General features: G+C 38.4%; 1 long non-coding RNA gene and 2 other non-coding genes across 3 annotated transcripts; all 3 read left to right on the forward strand.

Moving 5' to 3' along the window:
* The first annotated feature begins 489 nt into the window (after positions 1 to 489).
* LOC105083118 (uncharacterized) lies at positions 490 to 17,107 on the forward strand. The gene is made up of 7 exons (XR_836578.3): positions 490 to 621; positions 1,296 to 1,370; positions 1,451 to 1,523; positions 1,799 to 1,865; positions 2,081 to 16,099; positions 16,336 to 16,457; positions 17,093 to 17,107. It is a non-coding gene; the product is annotated as an uncharacterized LOC105083118 (long non-coding RNA).
* LOC123613633 (small nucleolar RNA SNORD50) lies at positions 1,633 to 1,702 on the forward strand. Its single transcript, XR_006721009.1, has one exon. It is a non-coding gene; the product is annotated as a small nucleolar RNA SNORD50 (small nucleolar RNA).
* On the forward strand, positions 1,917 to 1,986 carry LOC123613632 (small nucleolar RNA SNORD50). The gene has a single exon (XR_006721008.1). It is a non-coding gene; the product is annotated as a small nucleolar RNA SNORD50 (small nucleolar RNA).
* Positions 17,108 to 18,194: the final 1,087 nt, after the last annotated feature.

Below are 18,194 nucleotides of genomic sequence, written 5' to 3' on the forward strand. Positions count from 1 at the left end.
TGCGTTCTCGCTGAGGACAGGAGAAAACCGGCACTTTCACATACTTTCCTCGTCCGAGCATTTCTGCCCGCCAATTTCTCTTTCCAGGAGTGCGGCAGCCGCCGGGCATCAACTCCCTCCGGTCTCCAGCCAACCAGGCAGCCCGTCTTCTCGACTGAATGACAGGCTGAGGCCGCCTGCGCTGCAAAACTCAAGTCCACTCCCGGCCCCGAGCCGCCCCATCCGTTCTGGGCGGACTTGGCTCGGGGAAGGCGGTAGGCTACCGCCTCCAAAGGCTGCTGTTCGTTTGAATTCTGGCGCCACTCCCGCGCCACGTAGAGCCAGACTCGGAAGCGACTTGTCGCAGCGCGCCAGCGGGCGCGCGCCCGGGACTAAACGTGCGCGCCGCGGAGGAACGGCGCGAGCACCACGCGCCGGAAAGAGTTCCCAAAAGAAAAGAGCCGCCTGGCGCGCTCTCGCTCTGTCTCGACAGGAACAGGCCACGCCCCCGTGCGCTCCAGTCCAATAGCTGCGAGAGGGAGGGGCGGCCTCGTTCTGACTCAGGAGAGGCTATATAAGGAGCTGCTGGCGGAATCGCTCGGTCTTTTACGTCGGGACCTGAGGGTTGTTCGGTGCTTGTAGGTAAGTGGGCCGCGCGGGAGGTTATCCGAGCGAAGGTGGGTGGCGCAGATTAGGTTGGGGCCTACGGGAATGTGAAAAGGTTTCAGAGATTTGAGCTTGGAGTGCTTTGTGTTGAAGCCGTGCACGTGGGAAACATGCCGCGGGCCACCACGTGTACCGAGTCGTGGTGGCGGTAGGCTTCGAGCTTAGGCGTGGGGAGGTTGCCGCTAGTGGCCACGGGCGCTGTATGCGGCCCGATTGCCAAATCCCGGCAGCCGGCTGGCTGAGCCTGAGCGGCGGCAAGAAAACAACCACATTCTTGGGATTTAGGGCGGGGAGTTAATCTTAAGAGCCAGAGGCCTTTGTTGGTATGCTGTCTTCCATCGCCAGATCAACGGTTATTTCAAAACGGGAGGCCTTGGCTGCGTGAGACTAAATTGCACTGTGCCCAGGTGGCGCTGTGTGCAAATCGAATTAGTGAAGAGGAGGGTTTTCGTACTTGAAAATCTTGGACGTTCTGTGAGAATGCTTAATTTTAAACGTTGATTCCCCCGCAGGAACAGTGACACGCTGTAATGGAGCTGTTATGTAAAGATGCTAAGATACGAGTTGAGCTGGGTTTTTTAACTGTGGAAGTAAACCTGTTGATTTACAGGAAAGATGGTGGTGCATCATTTGGAATTTGCTATTTTTAGATGCAGAGGAAAATTCCAGAAATGGGAAAATGTTTGCTGGAAAATTACTTGGTCGGAACTTGACAGTCTTACCAGGTATGTGTTGGACCACTGCTTTTGAGTGTAGTATTCAGTTCATAAGTAGATTAAATGAGGAATTTTTTGTCCTTGAGCAGAGTCCTGGGGTTGTGAATACTAATGAAGCTACGGATGTCACTGGTGACCAGCTTCATTTTAAATTAAAGTAAGGTAATGTGGTTTACAACATCTATAGCATTTCTAATATAGTGCTTGTCTTTTAATGTTGTATTTGTTTATGGTAAATGTCAGTGTGATGTAGCTTACTGGATTTTGGTCTGATCAGTGATGAAACCTATCCTGAAGCTGACTACCTGAAGAAAAGCATGTACGGATTCGGCTTCTGAGATAAGACCAATATGTAGATATGAAATAATATATTTTTGTTGCCTGGATTTTGTAACTGTAAACTGTTAACTCGGTAATTTTTTTTTCTCTGCCAACAGTGAGGGGTCGCTGTCTGTCTACTGAAAGGCTAGTTTGCTGTGAAATTCCTAAGCTGTAAACATTTTTGTGAGTAGAGATATTTTGCTTGACAATCAGTGACTATTGTGTCCTTGGTCTTATCTATGATGATCCTATCCCGAACCTGAATTTCTGTTGAAAAAACTTATACGGATCTGGCTTCTGAGATAGACCATTTTAAGGACAATGGTATTCTTAAGGATTTTTTTAACTTCTTTTGACGTTGATAGTCTTGTAAAACTCAAGTGTTTTTCCTTTTCTAGGGCTAGACAAGATTTACTTGTCTGTAATATGAAAAACTGATGATCAGGAAAAGCTCTTCATTTTGTGGACATGGAAAGAAAAATACCAAGACGGACTATATTAATGTTGTAAATGGATTTCTGAACCAATATCAAATCTAGATTAATGCATCCATAAGATTCAAGCCATTTCTATTTAATCATTTCACTACCCTAGAGTCGTAACCTGTTAACCAGTGTATTATTTCCTAGCTCTGAAGCTTGTTTTTTGATTATCCAGCCTTGAAATTAAATAATTTTGAATGAATGTTTGGCCTTTGGTCACCTGTTTGAATTTAACATGGATAATTATAATTACAGCCAAGTGAAGATTTATACTAACTATTGTGGGAAGATCCTCGGTAAAATTTCTATGGAGAGATGACTTGGTTTGGCAATCACAAGAATGAAGGGTGGAAAACCTTGGCTTTGTGCCAGGTGCTAAGCATTACTGAATGGAGGTGAGAGCGAAGTGGAGAGACAGACTGAGGGTCAGAATGTCATGCATCAAGATGATAAATCTGATTACTAGCTAAATTATGGAGTATTTCGTCCTAGTGCAATAGTAACATGAAACAGTGTTTGCAAAAGTGGGGAAAAGTAATACTGAAAGTTAAGGAAGAGAGCACTGCGTAACAGTTAAGGGTCATGAAGGAAGGTCATTGGTAAAATCTGGGTTGAAACTGGTCAGGCATGATAAAGAATGGATTTAGCATAAGCAGTAATAGCATCCAATATAACCAAGGTGGTTGGGCCCCATGCATTGTCATTTTCCTTAAATAGCTGCATGAATAATTGTTCCCAAGCCTTATTTAAATGTCAAAATCAGAATACAAATGTTCTTGTCATCTTAAAATGAACTTTTTGTTCAAATGTTTATTTGCCTGCCTTAGTGAAAAGAATTTGATTTGGGTCCCATGCAGCTCAGGAGAAGTTCAGAAGATTGATAAGCTTGTAGTTAAGTGGCCAGGCACAGAGTGAATCTGTTCCAAGTATTAAGACTTTCCAAAATAAACCTCTGGAAGTGATTCTTGCAGCCATATTAAAAAACAATGTTCGTGTGACCATACAGAGAAAACATTCAGTATTTTGAGTATCTACATTATTAAACTAGGTGAGTAATTCCACAAATAACACAATCAAGTATAATTCTAGGAAAATGAGCCTTAGCAGATACTTTGAGGCAAATTAAGGGACCTTATGAAATCTAGCAGTGGAAAAAAATGTCATTCAGCACAGTGGTTTGCACATATGACTGTATCTTAATACTGCCAGAAGCTGAGCTGTGGGACCTTAAACAGAAAATACATTCAAGGGAGGATCCAGTGAGATGTATAAGAAATGTGATTGACAAAATCGTGACTATTACAAATCCTACAGTTCTTGAGGCTATGAAATTAATAAACCATTTCCATGTGTAGTAAGATAATATTTCAATCACTGGCACCTTATCTCCTTGGCATTTTGTTGTGCAGTAAAAGTGAATAATGAATGATTCAAAAGACCAATTGGGGTCTACACAAAACTTTCAGAGAAAACTGCCCTTTTATCAAAGTTGGCAAAGATAACTTAAAAACAAGGCACATGATGAAATAAAACTTAGCATTTACAGCCTGTTGACCTCTTTCTGCAGTCCCTTCTGGTTTTGTTCCTTTCCCTTTCTGTCTTGTAAAATACATTTCCTTAGTTGATAAAGTCCAAACGAAAGTGCATATACTTCTGTGTTTTTGATGGAGGTACTGGGGATTGAACCCAGGGCCTCTTGCATGCTAAGCATGCACCCTACAACTTGAGCTATACCCTCTATATGTCCTCTTTATCAATAGTTATGCAAGGTTCCAAGAAAAAAAGCAAACTGCAGAATACTTAGTGAGATTGAACTAGTGGTACACTCAGGCATAAGAAGCACTGACCAAAAATAGTAAATCTAACCTAAGGGTGGTAAATTGAGAATTTAGGTATCTACTGGATAGATGTACAAATAAGCTGGAAGATAAGGCTGAAATATTAAAGTACTCTAAGATTTTTGAGCAAAGGAGCTCAAGCTATTCAGTTCCATAGAACCTTTCCAATAATGGAACCAGATCTTTGGTCTCATTCTCCCAAGTCCTGGCCTTGTCCCCTTACCACTAGTCCATTTCAGGTCCTGGCATGCCATGCATCTGACTTACAATAGAAAATAGATTTAATCTCATGGAGTCCCACATTCAGTACAGTATAATCCAATGTACTTGGGAATTTTATCTTACTAGTTAGGCTTACTAGTTGCTTCTAGTTGTCAAGACTATCAACAATGGAAAAAGCATTTCAGAATACTCAAACTTATTTGAAGAAAATGTTTACAAATAGAGTGCATTACTGAGGTCAAGAAATTTGGATGAACCCTTGTCTATTGAACTATTGAAAATAAACAGTGAATAGTCCATTTTTAAAGTGTATAGTTTGATTAGCCTTTCCATAAGTATGCACCTATGAAACCATTATCGTAATCAAAATAATGGTTAAGTCTATCTCTCCCAAAAGTGCCTTTTTGCAGAGGCTTGATTTTGAGCATGTTAGGTTTGAGATGGCATGTGATACCCAAATGAGTTTTTGAGTTATATACAAAAGTCTGGAGTTCAGGGGAGAGATCTGAACTGGAGAAATAAAGTGAGGCGTCATCAGCATGTGGATGGTATATTTAAAACCATTAAGATTAGATAAGATCACCAAGGGAGTAGAAATAGAGATGTGGTCCAAGAGTTGATCCCTGGGACATTCCAAGAGTAAGACATTCTAGTTCAAATCCTAGAGATTTTTTTGTACCAACAAATAAAAACTGTGAAGCAAAATCTGTTAAGTTCAACTGCCCTAACTGAAACAAACTAGATGAAAAGGGAGTTCCGGAAAGCAAGGATGAGAACTAAGCAAATAATTGCTTGGGGTAATGGGGCTGGAGATTGCCTTGTATTTAATGCAGAGCATTGGTCAGCATGAAAATTGGAGGAGTCAATATCTGAAGACAATTTTGTAAGGTATCAGGCAAAATGGTCTGCAGAAGAGAGCAAGATGAGGAATTTAGGTACTAAGTGTGATAAGGGTTTTCATCAAACACTGCACTTAGAAAAGTGGAGTTGACTACAGACAAGTTAGAGGTTTGCCTTGCAGTGCTAAAATGCTTCATGAGGCTGAAAATTACCGAGTGTATAATCAGCATGATTCTTCACTATTCTCCTTTGTGGTTCATCCACCATGGAGCAGAAAGCAGATCAGTGGATTAATTCAAAATTAGGGATAAACTGGCCAGGAGGAGCAGAGCAGTGATGGGCCTATTGAGGGTGTAGATGAAAGTGTTAAAATTATTGACCTTGAGATCTAGGCTGATTAGGAGGAAAAACTAGTGCTGGAAAACTGTCCTAGGTAATGACAAAGATCAGATGTACCGCAGAAAGATAATGAAAATGAGGTAAAATAAGATCCTCTCCAGTTATACTACAAAATGATACATAGCATGTTGTATTTCTGATTAGTGGTTTATCTCTCTCTGGTCTTTGAGTTTTTTGCAAGCAGAAACTGTGCCCTTTAATCTCTTAAACTCTGTGCCTAATACAATGTCCCATTAAGAATTTGTCTAACATGGAAGCATCCTAAATGTCCATCGAAAGATGACTGGATAAAGAAGATGTGGTATGTGTGTGTGTGTGTGTGTGTGTGTGTGTACACACACACACACACACACACACACTGGAATACTACTCAACCATAAAGAAGAATGAAAGCACCATTTGCAGTAACATGGATGGACCTAGAGATTATCATACTAGGTGAAATAAGTCAGAAAGACATACCATGTGACATCACTTATGTGGAATCTAAGATATAACACAAATGAACTTATTTACAAGACAGAAACAGACAGACAGACAGACATAGAAAACATGGTTACCAAGGGGGAAAGGGTGGGGAAGGGATAAATTAGAAGTTTGGGATTAGCAGATACTACTATATATAAAACAGATAAACAGCAAGTTCCTACTGTATAGCACAGGGAAATATACTCAATATCCTGTAATAAGCCATAATAGAAAATAATATGACAATGTATATATATATGTGTCTGTAATATATATATATATAGCTGAATATATATATTATATATATATATAATATATATATATCTGAATCACTTTGCTGTACACCAGAAACTAACACAGCATTGTAAGTCAACTGTACTTCAATTAAAACTTTTTTTAAGTTTAAAAAAGAATTCGTGTAATTAAATGAAATTCAGTACATATATTTAACGTGGACAATGGTGGTATGATTTAGGTTCTCCACAAGAGATAAAAGAAATGAGAAAAGTTGGAAGCTGTGACGGACTTGATATTTGTGTCCTCCCCAAAATTCACATGTTGAAGCCCTAAACCCAGTGTGGCTATATTTGAAGATGGAGCCTCAAAAGAAGTAATTAAGCTTAAAAATGATGTCATAAGTGTAGGGCCCTTGTCCAGTAGGATGAGTGTCCTTTTAAGAGGAAGTACCAGAGAACTCACTCTCTCCCCGTCTCCATGTGCACTCACAAGAAAGTGGTCATGTGAGGACAGTGTGTTGGCTGCTGCCTACACACCCAGACAGGAGGCCTTGGAATGATACCTACCTGGCAGGCACCTTGATCTTCGACTTTACAGCCTCCAGAGCTGTGAGAAAATTATTTCCTATTGTTTAAGCCACCCAATCTGGTATTTCGTTACGACAGTTTTAACAGACTAAGGCGGAAGGAAAGGATAAATGGCCATTGCTAAAATTTGTGGAGTTTATATGTCTAGACAATTATGAATAATAACTGTGAGAAAAGTCCACACAATATCTCTCTGGTTTTATACATTTTCCCTTTAAGTTTTTATTTATTACATTGGAATGATCTACAATGCACTTTCTTATTGAATACTAACACAGCAGCCACTCACAAAGCTTTGTACCTGTTTCAACATCAAGTTCAATTATTTGAGAAATGGACAGTTTTTCAATTAAAAAAACTCAGTAAAGAAATTAGAGGTTGAAATTAAACTATCTGAGAAAGTGAATGTTTTCTGAAGTCTTATGCTTCACAGGAGAAACTTTAACGAATGAAATTAGTTCCTTTGTAATTATTTCATATAATAAAAAATGGTTTAAGCTTACTAGATATTTCAGTGTAAAATTTCCTTTTTCTAAGAATACGTATATATGTATAACTGAATCATTATGCAGTACACCAGAAACTAACACAACTAATTCAACTACAATTTAAAAAAAAAAAGTGGGGGCATCTTAAAAATTTTTAACTAGAAAATTTTTATTGAAAAAGCATATCATGAACTGCACAAACCTTAGAGTTTTATTTTGACAAATCTGTCAAGTGATAATACACCAGAAGTTACAGAAATTTCTATCACCCCAGAAATTTTCCTCTTATACCTTCCCCTGCCCCTCTGCAGAGGAAACCACTATTCTAACACATTTTTACCATAATGGGATTTAACTTGTTCTAGAACTTCACACAAGTGAAATCATACGGTATGTACCCTTTCACGTCTGGCTTCTTTGGTTCCACATAATTGTTTGAGATCTAGCTGTGGTGTTGCTTGTCATTTTCCCTTTTTAATGCAGGGATTTACTCCACTGTATTGTCCTACCACAGTTTGTTTATCCACTATCCTGTTGGGTTCATTCTAATTTTTGAGTATTAGGAATACAGTTGACATGAAAAAAATTTTCCCTTTTCGATGTGAACATTAAGACTGCAAAAAAACCCTTAACTTTTTGGTAACTGATAGGTCATACCTGTTATGATTTTTTAAACTAATGAAAAATACTTAGTATAAAATAGTGACTGATATTCCTGTACGTCTTGCTCTTTTTTCACAGTACTTTGACATACATTAGCTTGGTTGCTCCTACAGTAGCCCTAGAAGTGGGCATTATTAGTAATTATACATTTTAGATGTGAGCAAACTGAGAGACTTTAAATACAGGCTGCTTAAGGTCTAGATCGCTGGAAGGAATGATTTCATCATTATCTGTACTTTGCACATATATAATATATATTTTTTAATTTGGGTGCCACATTTAAGAAAACAGTGACAAACAAAGCATAAAGACAAGGGTTTGGAAACCATGTCATTCTGGGCAATATTAAAATATTAAAATGACTTGGAAATATATATTTTTTTGGCAGGGGGCAGATATTTAGGTTTATTTATTTTTAGTGGAGGTACTAGGGAATGAACCCAGGAGTTTGTGCATGCTAAGCATGCACTCTACTACTTGAGCTATACCCTCCCTCTGACTTGGAAATATTTAATCTGAAGAAATGAAAATCAAGGGAAAGCATGATGACCATTTTTAGATATTTAAAAGTATATCATGTGGGATGATAGTAATATCAGTAATAACCGCACATGGTAAATACTATGATTGTGCCCATTTTACAGATGAGGAAACTGAAACTTAGAAAAGTAACGTAATGAAGGTCACACAGGAAGTGAGGGAATTAGAACTAAAAATCTGGCAAAGTCAAAGGATGGTGTTCTTACTCCACTAAATACCTTCCCGAGTGGAGTAGTTAACTGAAGTGTTTCTCTAGAAGACACAAAGGAGATCAATGAAATAAATAAAAAGAGGCAAACCACAGCTCAACCTAAAAATGAACTTTCCAGTAACAGAACATACCGTATCATGGTCTCCTGTCCCAGTGAGTTGAAGGCAGGAGGCTGGCCCTAGTCAACTTCAAAGACTTTTCCAAATCTAAATTCAAATTCTTGACTTGCCCAAGGTAATCCCGCTGGTTAATGATCAAACTGACAGCCAACATCTTCTACCCGTCTCTCAATCCAGTGTTCAATCCCCTATTAGTGTGGTGCCCCAATTTTTTTCCCAGCAAAAATTTAAATTTTCTCAGAATTCATTAATCTATGGGTATGGAAAAGACCATACAAATCAAATAACTTTAATCAACTATTTTATACATAGGTACAGTTTGGGGCATGTTGCTAATAGTTGGTCAATTTAGTTACATTATTGGGAACATGGGCCTTAAGCAGACTAAACTTCTCTGGGGCAATAGTAAGGTGTATTCTTTGAGGTACATCTCAATTCTGATTTTTTATTTTCATCACCAATGGAGACTCTCAGTTTATATTACATTTCTTTTTCAAAAATGAATGCAGAAACATTGCTCAGGGTCTGATCACATGCCTAGAAATGTCAATTGATAGTTTTGAAATTTGTGGACTTGTTTCCATAAGTCTAGATATAGCTCAGTTTCTTGATGAATGTTGTTTGCTTTAAATTCAGTCTGTTCCTTTGAAGATCAAGGCACACTGACAATTTACATGTGTGGTGATTCAGAAATATCCTAAGGTTTCACTCATTTGTTCACTGAACAAATAGGTCCCGAATAGCTACCATGTGCAGAATGTCCTAAGCACAACCGTGAACCAAATGACCAAAATTCCTGCCCTTGTGGAGCTTACATTTTAGGAGGAGGAGAATAAATAGATAAATCATAAAGTATATGAGAGAATGAGAAGTGATATGAAAAAAAAAATAGAACACAGGACATTGAGGGTGGGTTGGGGAGGTAAGTAGTCCTGTGATTTTTAAATAAAGTTGACAGGATAGGCTTCAATGAGAAGGTGAGATTTAGCAAAGACTTACAGAGTGAGGGATTGAGCTCTGCACGTATCTGAGCAGAGGGCATTTCCACGGAAGCAGCCCAAAGACAGGTGCACGTGTGGTAAGGAAAGAAAAGAAACAGGGCATGCAGATCATGTCGGACCTCATGGGTCCTTGAAAGGATTTTGCTCTGAGTTAAATGAGAACCGCCGTAAAAGAAGATACAGAAACTGAAAGTGTGATTCACATGCATCAAAACCTGTGAACAATACACCTATAACCCAGATTGTCATCGCTGCCATTTACTATTAAAAGAAAACAAGACTCCTTGGAGAAATGACTGGTTACAGATCTGAGGCAAGAAATGGACAAGATGAGCCTTCTGCATCCTGCTGTAGAGTAGGAGAACGAGGAAGTTATCAGACCATTGGTGGTGTTTGAACGGAACTCAGGAGCCAGTTTGGAGCATCTCCTACTGTCCAAATATGGAAATGTAGGCTATTATCAAAGATAATAACTACAATAGATTGAAATACATGAGATATGTTCAAATCTGAGGATTCATAATGATACGTTAAAAAATAAAAACTGGTTTTGATGCTGTTAGAAGATGGTAGTGAACCAACTTACCGATTTCAGAACTGGTAAGTAAAGGGACTTTCCAACACCAACTGCAGTAACGGACAATCAGATAGAAAGCGAGAAAGTTCCTCTTTATTGGTGCATCCAGGTCAATAACTGAAAAAGACTGACATAATTAAGGTATCACCATTTTGTAACATCTCATGAATTAATGTATTAGCTATGATCACCCATGGGGGCTAACATCAAAAAAAAGAGAGGCAACCTGAGTCTAAGTGGCTGTTTGGAGATTTTGGGGTCAGGTCAATGACATGCTACTTAAAAATTCACTTTCCACAGGAAATATGGTTTAATTTTTTTCCAATGAAGATGATATATTTATCCAAAGTATTGGCACTCTCCATTCTTGAAATTGTCACACATCTGCAAGATGTCTGATCTAGCTTCCCAGAAAGAGTTCCCTTGGGTAAGTCTAACAAACAATACTCCAAAAAGCTAATTATTGACACGAATGAAATAACATGAGATTTATCACTTCAGCTTCAGTGGCATCTTGAGGAGGTAAGCTTGTTACATAAACTTTAAACACTTTTATCAAGTAGTGATATCAGCCCTGCCCATAGTACTGTTGTCTATCTTACTAAACAGCCATATCTCAGGAAGTACAATACACTCAATCTGTGTTAATGTTTATTCTAGATTTATGGTTAATAGATGATTCATATAATAGTACCTCAAACTTCTTTGAATATTCTTCTTAACTTAAAATAAATATAACGTATTCCATGAAACAAATAAAAGAAACTGTCTCCTATGCAACTTTTAATGTGCCATTTACTTGGTATTTTAATTATTTATCAAATTTTAACTTGAATAAGGAACAGATCTGTATAAACAACAAGGTCTACTTTTTAGCACAGGGAACTATATTCAATAGCTTTAATAACCTGTAAAGAAAAAGAATACATATGTAGGTATAACTGAACCACTATGCTGTACACCAGAAACTAACACAACATTGTAAATCAACTATATTTCAATATTAAAAAAAAAAAAAAGAACAAATCTGCAGAACACAAACTTCTTGAGTAAGTAAAATTTTTTTTTTTCAGTTTTAGGCATGGGGTTCTGGGGTGTTTAAATGCACCTAATTTCCCAAAGTTTGTGTATTTGTTTTTCTTGTTTACTTATTAAAAATTATAAAAAGATATCTTATAAAATGTAAAAATAAGATATTAAGCATATAATTAAAATAACTCACAATGTGACCATTTAGAGATAACTACTGTAAAAGAATTAATGTAATTTTTCTATGCAAATATAAATATAAATAAAATTTAAATTTTACTGTATGTGGTTTTGTTATCTTGATTTTTTTAATTTAATATTCTATAGTGCCAATTTTCAATGCCATTAAACATTCTTCTACTCATTGTTCTCATTGGCAACATGGAGAACATTTCATTTTTATGGATATTTGATTCCCTAAGACTAGAAATTTTGATTGCTTTGAATTTTATCCTGATGACAAATTTTACAGCAATGAAAATTCCAAAAGGGTACTGCTGTACCAGTTATCTCTGGTAGTGGGTTTATATTACCATTCAAGAATTAAATGCGTCAGGTAACCAACCTATCTTGTCATATTCATATTTAGCCATCCTGGTCCAAACTACCTCTGCAACAAGTGCTCTCTCACCCAGCCTTTTCCACTATCCAGTCTACTGCACGTTCTTAATCATGTTTTTGGGCACTCGTTCCACCTACTTGCACTAATTAAAATATGGTTCTCCCCTCAGGGCACCGCTTCCCTTTGCAGGCTTCTTAAGTTCTCTCCTTCAGATGTGGAAGTAAAGGTCAATATCTTCCTTGCTTCCTACTGCCACTTCTTGACAATTATTCTTCCATTTTTATGTACAACCCCCTGATTTTTTCACCCTCATCCCACCTGGCTTGCCACCCTTTGTCCTGACAAGGCTGTTGTTTTCCAAATTTCTAATTACTGCTTCTAATTGATTTTGAAGAGTTCAGGACCAGGTTTACTGTCCTATTTTATGATATCTTCCCCAAGGTCTACACGTCAATGTCCAAGCAATCTGGCTTCTCCACACCCAGCATTCTCACCTGAGATCCACTGGCCATCCCTGAGGAGCTACGGATAGAATTTGAGAGTCTACTAGTTGAATACTAATACTAATTGAAATTTAGCATTTCCTTTGATAATAAAGTAGGCAAGATACCACAGATTTATTAGCAGTATCTATGGCATTGTCAACAACAGAAAACACAGCTGTTTTTATCTATATTACAGTTCACATCACATACAAATATTTCAAACTTTCATTTACGTTTATTTCTACCTAGAAATGATGGTCCTTTTTGCTAGATCTTGTTCTTTTAATACGAAGAAGCACATTATTTTAGTCCATTCAGGGTGCTACAACAAAACACTACATATTAGCGAGCTTATAAATGACAGAAATTCATTTCTCACAGTTCTGGAAGCTGAAAGTCTAAGATCAGGGCGCCAACATGGTTGGGTGAACGCTCTTTTCTGGGTCACGGACTTCTCATTGTACCTTCACATAGTGAAAGTGGGTGAGGGAATTCTGTCGGGTCTCTTTCATAAAAGCTCTAATCCCATTCACGGGAGCTCCGCCCTCATGACTCATTATCTCCGGAAGGCTCAACCTCCTAACACTATCACATTGGTGTTAGGATTCCAGTATTTGAGTTCTGGGGAGACACAAACATTCAGATCTTAGCAGGCATACACTTGGTTTATTTAAATGTTTTGGTAACTATATTTTAATGTAAGGGTATTATGCTAAGTGAAATAAGTCAGACAGAGAAAGACAAATACTTTATGATATCACTTAAATATGGAATCTAAAAAATACAACAAACTAGTGAATATAACAAAAAAGAAACAGAGTGGCGGGGGGAGGGTATAGCTCAGTGGTAGAATGCATGCTTAATATGCACAAGGTCCTGGGTTCCATTGCCAGTACCTCTGTAATAAAAAAAAAAAGTAAATAAATAAAAATAAACCTAATTACCTTCCCCCACCAAAAAAAAAAAAAAGAAAGAAAGAAAATGTAAAAGGAATAAATATTAAGAAAAAAAGTCTCAAAGAGTCTAAGGCTATTAAAAAAAAAAACAGTCACAGATATAGAGAACAAAATAATGGTTACCAGGAGGGAGAGGGAGAGGGGGAGGGGAAATAAAGGGATAAAGAGTTAAGAGGTACAAACTACTATGTATAAAATAAACTACAGGAATATATTGCATGACACAGAGAATATAGCCAATGTTTTATAATAATTATAAATAGAATATAACTTTTAAAAATTGTGAATCACTATATTACACATCTGAAACATAATATTATACATCAACTAAACTTCAGTAGAAAAAAAAAGAAACTCTCATTATACATATCAAAATTGTCTTTAACTTTCCTTCCTATCTAGCCTAATTCTGAGACTTACCAGTGGGTCTCTCATGCCAATATTCTCTATCCCCTTATCCCTGTTGTCTTTCCTGGGCTACTACGTGGCAGTACCCCAACTGTAGATGAACCCCACCATTTGCCTTGCTGCAGAAATCACACAGCAGGGCAGATTTATGCCACGATATCTCATGGTCTCCAACCCCAACTAGCCCTCAGTGCAACCAGGCAGTCTTCATTTCCCTTGTCAGTTTTCCTTCCCATTTCTGGCTTCCTTTCTCTTCCATACCTCTTTACTCTTCCCTCCCCTTCCTCAACTCTCCCCTCAGGTCAGCAGAGATTTCACCCTCTTCCCTCTTTGTGGAGAATTTTGAAGACTTCAGATGACAATTTCCTTACATGAACCATATTACGTACCCACTGGTTTTTTCCTTCCATGTCACTATAACGGAATGATGTCCCTCCTCTGGTCTAAGGCAAACTCCTCTTCTAGTTCTCCAAATCACATTCATCCATTCAACAAATATTGAATCGTGATTTGTCCCTTGCTGAAAAAGATATGTTGAAGTCCTAAACCCCAGTACCTCAGAATGTGACTGCATTTGGAAATAGGGTCTTTGCAGATATAATTAGCTAAGATGAGGTCATACTTGATTAGGGTGAAGCACTTATCCAATATGACTGATGTCCTTATAAGAAGATGGTCATATAAAGACAAAAGCACAGAGAGAATGTCATGGGGCAATGAAGGCAGAGATTAGAGTATACAGCTGCAAGCCAAGGAAAGCCAAAGGTTGCCCAGATACCACCAGAAGCTAGGAAAAGGCATGGGCATTTTCAGAGGGAGTGTGACCGTGATAACACCTTGATTTCAGACTTCTGGCCTCCAGAACTGTGAGACCATACACTTCTGTTGTTTTAAGCTTCCCAGTTTGTGGTACTTTGCTACCCTGACCTTAGGAAACATATATACCGTTTTCAGCGCAAATCATGAACAAAACAAAGATCACTGCCCTTGTTGATGGAGCTTATCTGCCCTCTTAAAAACCTGGATAAAAAGATGATCACTTTTTTCTTCTCCACCTTCAATTTCTCCCTCTCTCCTGGCTTCTCCCAATTTCAGGTGTCCCATATCTTTTTATATAAAAATTAAACCATCACTTGCCTTCACGTTCCCTTCTAGCAGGTTATTCCTTGCTCCTCTTTTATAGCCCATTCCTTGAAATAGTCGTCTATACCTCTCATCATATTTTGACCTCCTACTCACATTCAGCCCTTTGTCTTCTCACCTTTGTCCTCATCATTCCACTGAATTTCATTCACTAGATGACCTTACCACTAAATCCAATGGAATCTTGAGCTCCCTCTCAGCAGCATCTGAGTGTGTCGACCACTTCCTTCTTCCTGAAACGCTCTTTTTCTTTCGAGTCTGTGACACGAGCCTCTCCTATATTTTCTCCACATTTTCTGACTACCTCTTCTCAGAGCCTTTGAAGACACTTCTTCCACATAAACACCGGTGTTCCTTATGGTTCTATGCTGGGTCCCTTTCTTGTCTTACTTTACAACATACTTCCTAAACAATCTTTTTTATTTCTGTGGCTTTAGTCACCATCCCTATTTGGATGACTTCCAAATCAGTAACTCTGGTTCATATCTCTTTCCAGAGACTCAAACCTGCTGTCTATGAACATCCTGCCATGTGATACATATATCTCAAACCCAACATTTTTTGCTTCCTTCCCATTCCTCCTTTCCAATTCTTTCTCCAGGAATTCCAGGACCAGAAAATGGCACTTCTATTCCTGCTATTGCCAAAGCCAGACCTTGGAATCGTTCTTATCTCTCTTGTGCCTCTACAACCAAGTAGTGTACACATGCTACTGGTCTGGCAGCCCAACTATTTCTTAAAACCATCCTCTTTCCCGCATTTTCAAGGTTACTCCTTTAGTCTCAGCCAACATCCTCTCTCCGTTTGATTATTACACTACCCTCTTTACTGGTCTTCTTGCCTCCAGGGTTGCTCTCAGGGCCAGTTTCGGGTGCGGATGACCTGCGTCGTTTGCACTGGCCCTGGGCTCAAATGAGCCCCTCACTTGGTTTTATGCTTTGTTGTTGCCATTTTGAAATTCTTAATATTTTTATATTTGCGCTTGTATTTTGTAGGTGAAGTCCAATGGGACCATAGAGCATGTGAGGGAGCAGAGGAGATAAATGCAGTTTATGTGTCTGCCAGTTCATGCTGCTTCATTTCTATACAGTGGCCATGAGGCCTCATGAGCACAGAATCCTAGTGGCCCCACAATGTGTGAAAAGCTCAAAGTGAGTACAAGGTAAGTGTGTTAAATCTATGTCAGCACAGAAAGGCCATGGTTTCCACTAAGGAATCAGAACTTGTTTTGAAGGCAGAAAAAAGGCAATGGCATTCTAAGAACCATCAGTGACTGAGGACCCCTATCATAACCATTTTTAACTCATGTTACTTTCCTGTACTATCCAAAAACTTATGCTGAAAATGATGACAGAAAGGAAGAGAAAGGGGGAAACCCATAATTCCTTTTCCTTTCAGACCCTCCTTAACTCAACGGTAAGCCAAAGATAGAACTTTGGTACTACTCAGCCACAAAAAAGAATGAAATGATGCCATCTGCAGCAATATGGATGGACCTGGAGATTATCAGACCAAGTGAAGTAAGTTACACAGAAAAGACAAATATCACATGATATCACTTATATGTAAAACCTTTAAAAAAATGACACAAATGAACTTATTTACAAAACAGAAACAGATTCACAGACATAGAAAACAAATTTATGGTTACCAAAGGGGGGAAGGGGGAGGGGGAGGGATAAATTAGGAGTTTAGGATTAGCAGATACACACTATTATATACAAAATAGATAAACAGCAAGGTCCTACTGTATAGCACAGGGAAATATATCCATTAGCTTGTGATAATCTAAAACGAAAAAGAATATATGTATGTGTAACTGCATTGCTATGCTGTACACCAGAAACTAACACAACATTGTAAATCAACTATCCTTCATTTAAAAAAAAAATAGAGTGTTGGTAGAATGTGCACGTATTAAAAAGGAAAAGAAAAAGTTGAATTGGTTTTCTGCAGTGTTGGTTTTGTCCACCATTCTGAGAGAACTAAATACATATGCATGTACCAGTTATGAAACCCAAATTGCATAATTTCAATGATTCTTCATAGGAGTTAAATGTTCGTAGATTTGCATTTAAAACTGGCATTGCACAATATAAAGATGAATGGTAACTTTTATACTAATAATTTAAATTTTTAATTTTTCTTTATTTAGAATGACATTAAATAACAAATAGAAAATACGATGACAGGAGCCTCTGGGTTGGTGAGCACATGGATATGTGGGGAGAATGGCCTGCCCAAGAGAGAGCCTGGAAACTCTGCACTCCTTCCTACATACCTTGCCCTGTGTACCGCTTCCATTTGGCTATTCCTGAGTTATAACCTTTTATAACTGATAAATGTAAGTTAAAAAAAAAAAAAGAAAAGAAAAAAAAAGAAAGTATCATGACAAGTCAAGAGCAAGACTATGGAAGAATGAAAAAGGCTTTACATTTCAGTACCTTTAACACCACTTTTTCCCTGCTCTTTTCAACAAGAACTTCTACATATTCATTTTGTACTAAACCAAGCAACTAATATAGCCAGCTCAGGTTGCTCTTCACCAATCCATCTTATAGCAAGAATGAAATAAATTGTAAATATCATTAAGGAATTTTCTTGTTTAAAGCCTTTCTGAGACTTGCCAAGGTCTTCCCCGACAGTTGCATTGTATACAAGGATGCTCAAAGAGGAGAAAGGGCTCTGAAATCCAGTCTGCACCCTGCATGCTCTGCTTTGCACCCTGACATGTGGTACAGTACTGACCTGAGACGGAGGAAAAGAGGAAGTAGTGTGTCTACACTTCAAAGTGCGTGCAAATCAACTCGAGGTCTTGTTATATTGCAGATTCTGATTTGGCTGGTTTGGGATGAGGCCCGAGATTCTGCATTTTTATTTTTGCAAGCTCCCATGTGCCACCAATGCTGGCCCACAGACCACATTTTGAGTAGCAAGGCTCTAGAGGACCCTGCTCTTGGGCTCCTCAGGGCATGCTACTTTCATACAAAAACCCCATTCTGATTCGGGTTCCCAGGACTGCAGGCTTCCCTGCCCAAACTGTCCTGAATCCATTTCTGTTTGCTGGGGGAAAGGGAAATGGTGAATACAGCTTGGTCGGGATGTCCACATGTATATGAACAAGGCTCTTTGTAATATAGGATGGACTTGGGAGTGGGAAGAGACAGGAACAAAGCTTGAGGTTGTGCTAAGGTTGAACTCTGAGTCCAAGAATATTGAATCTGAACTTGGTCTTTTCGCTCATTATGAAGTATGGT

Source organism: Camelus bactrianus, chromosome 8 (genome assembly GCF_048773025.1).
Source record: "Camelus bactrianus isolate YW-2024 breed Bactrian camel chromosome 8, ASM4877302v1, whole genome shotgun sequence".
In the NCBI taxonomy this organism is placed as follows: domain Eukaryota; kingdom Metazoa; phylum Chordata; class Mammalia; order Artiodactyla; family Camelidae; genus Camelus; species Camelus bactrianus.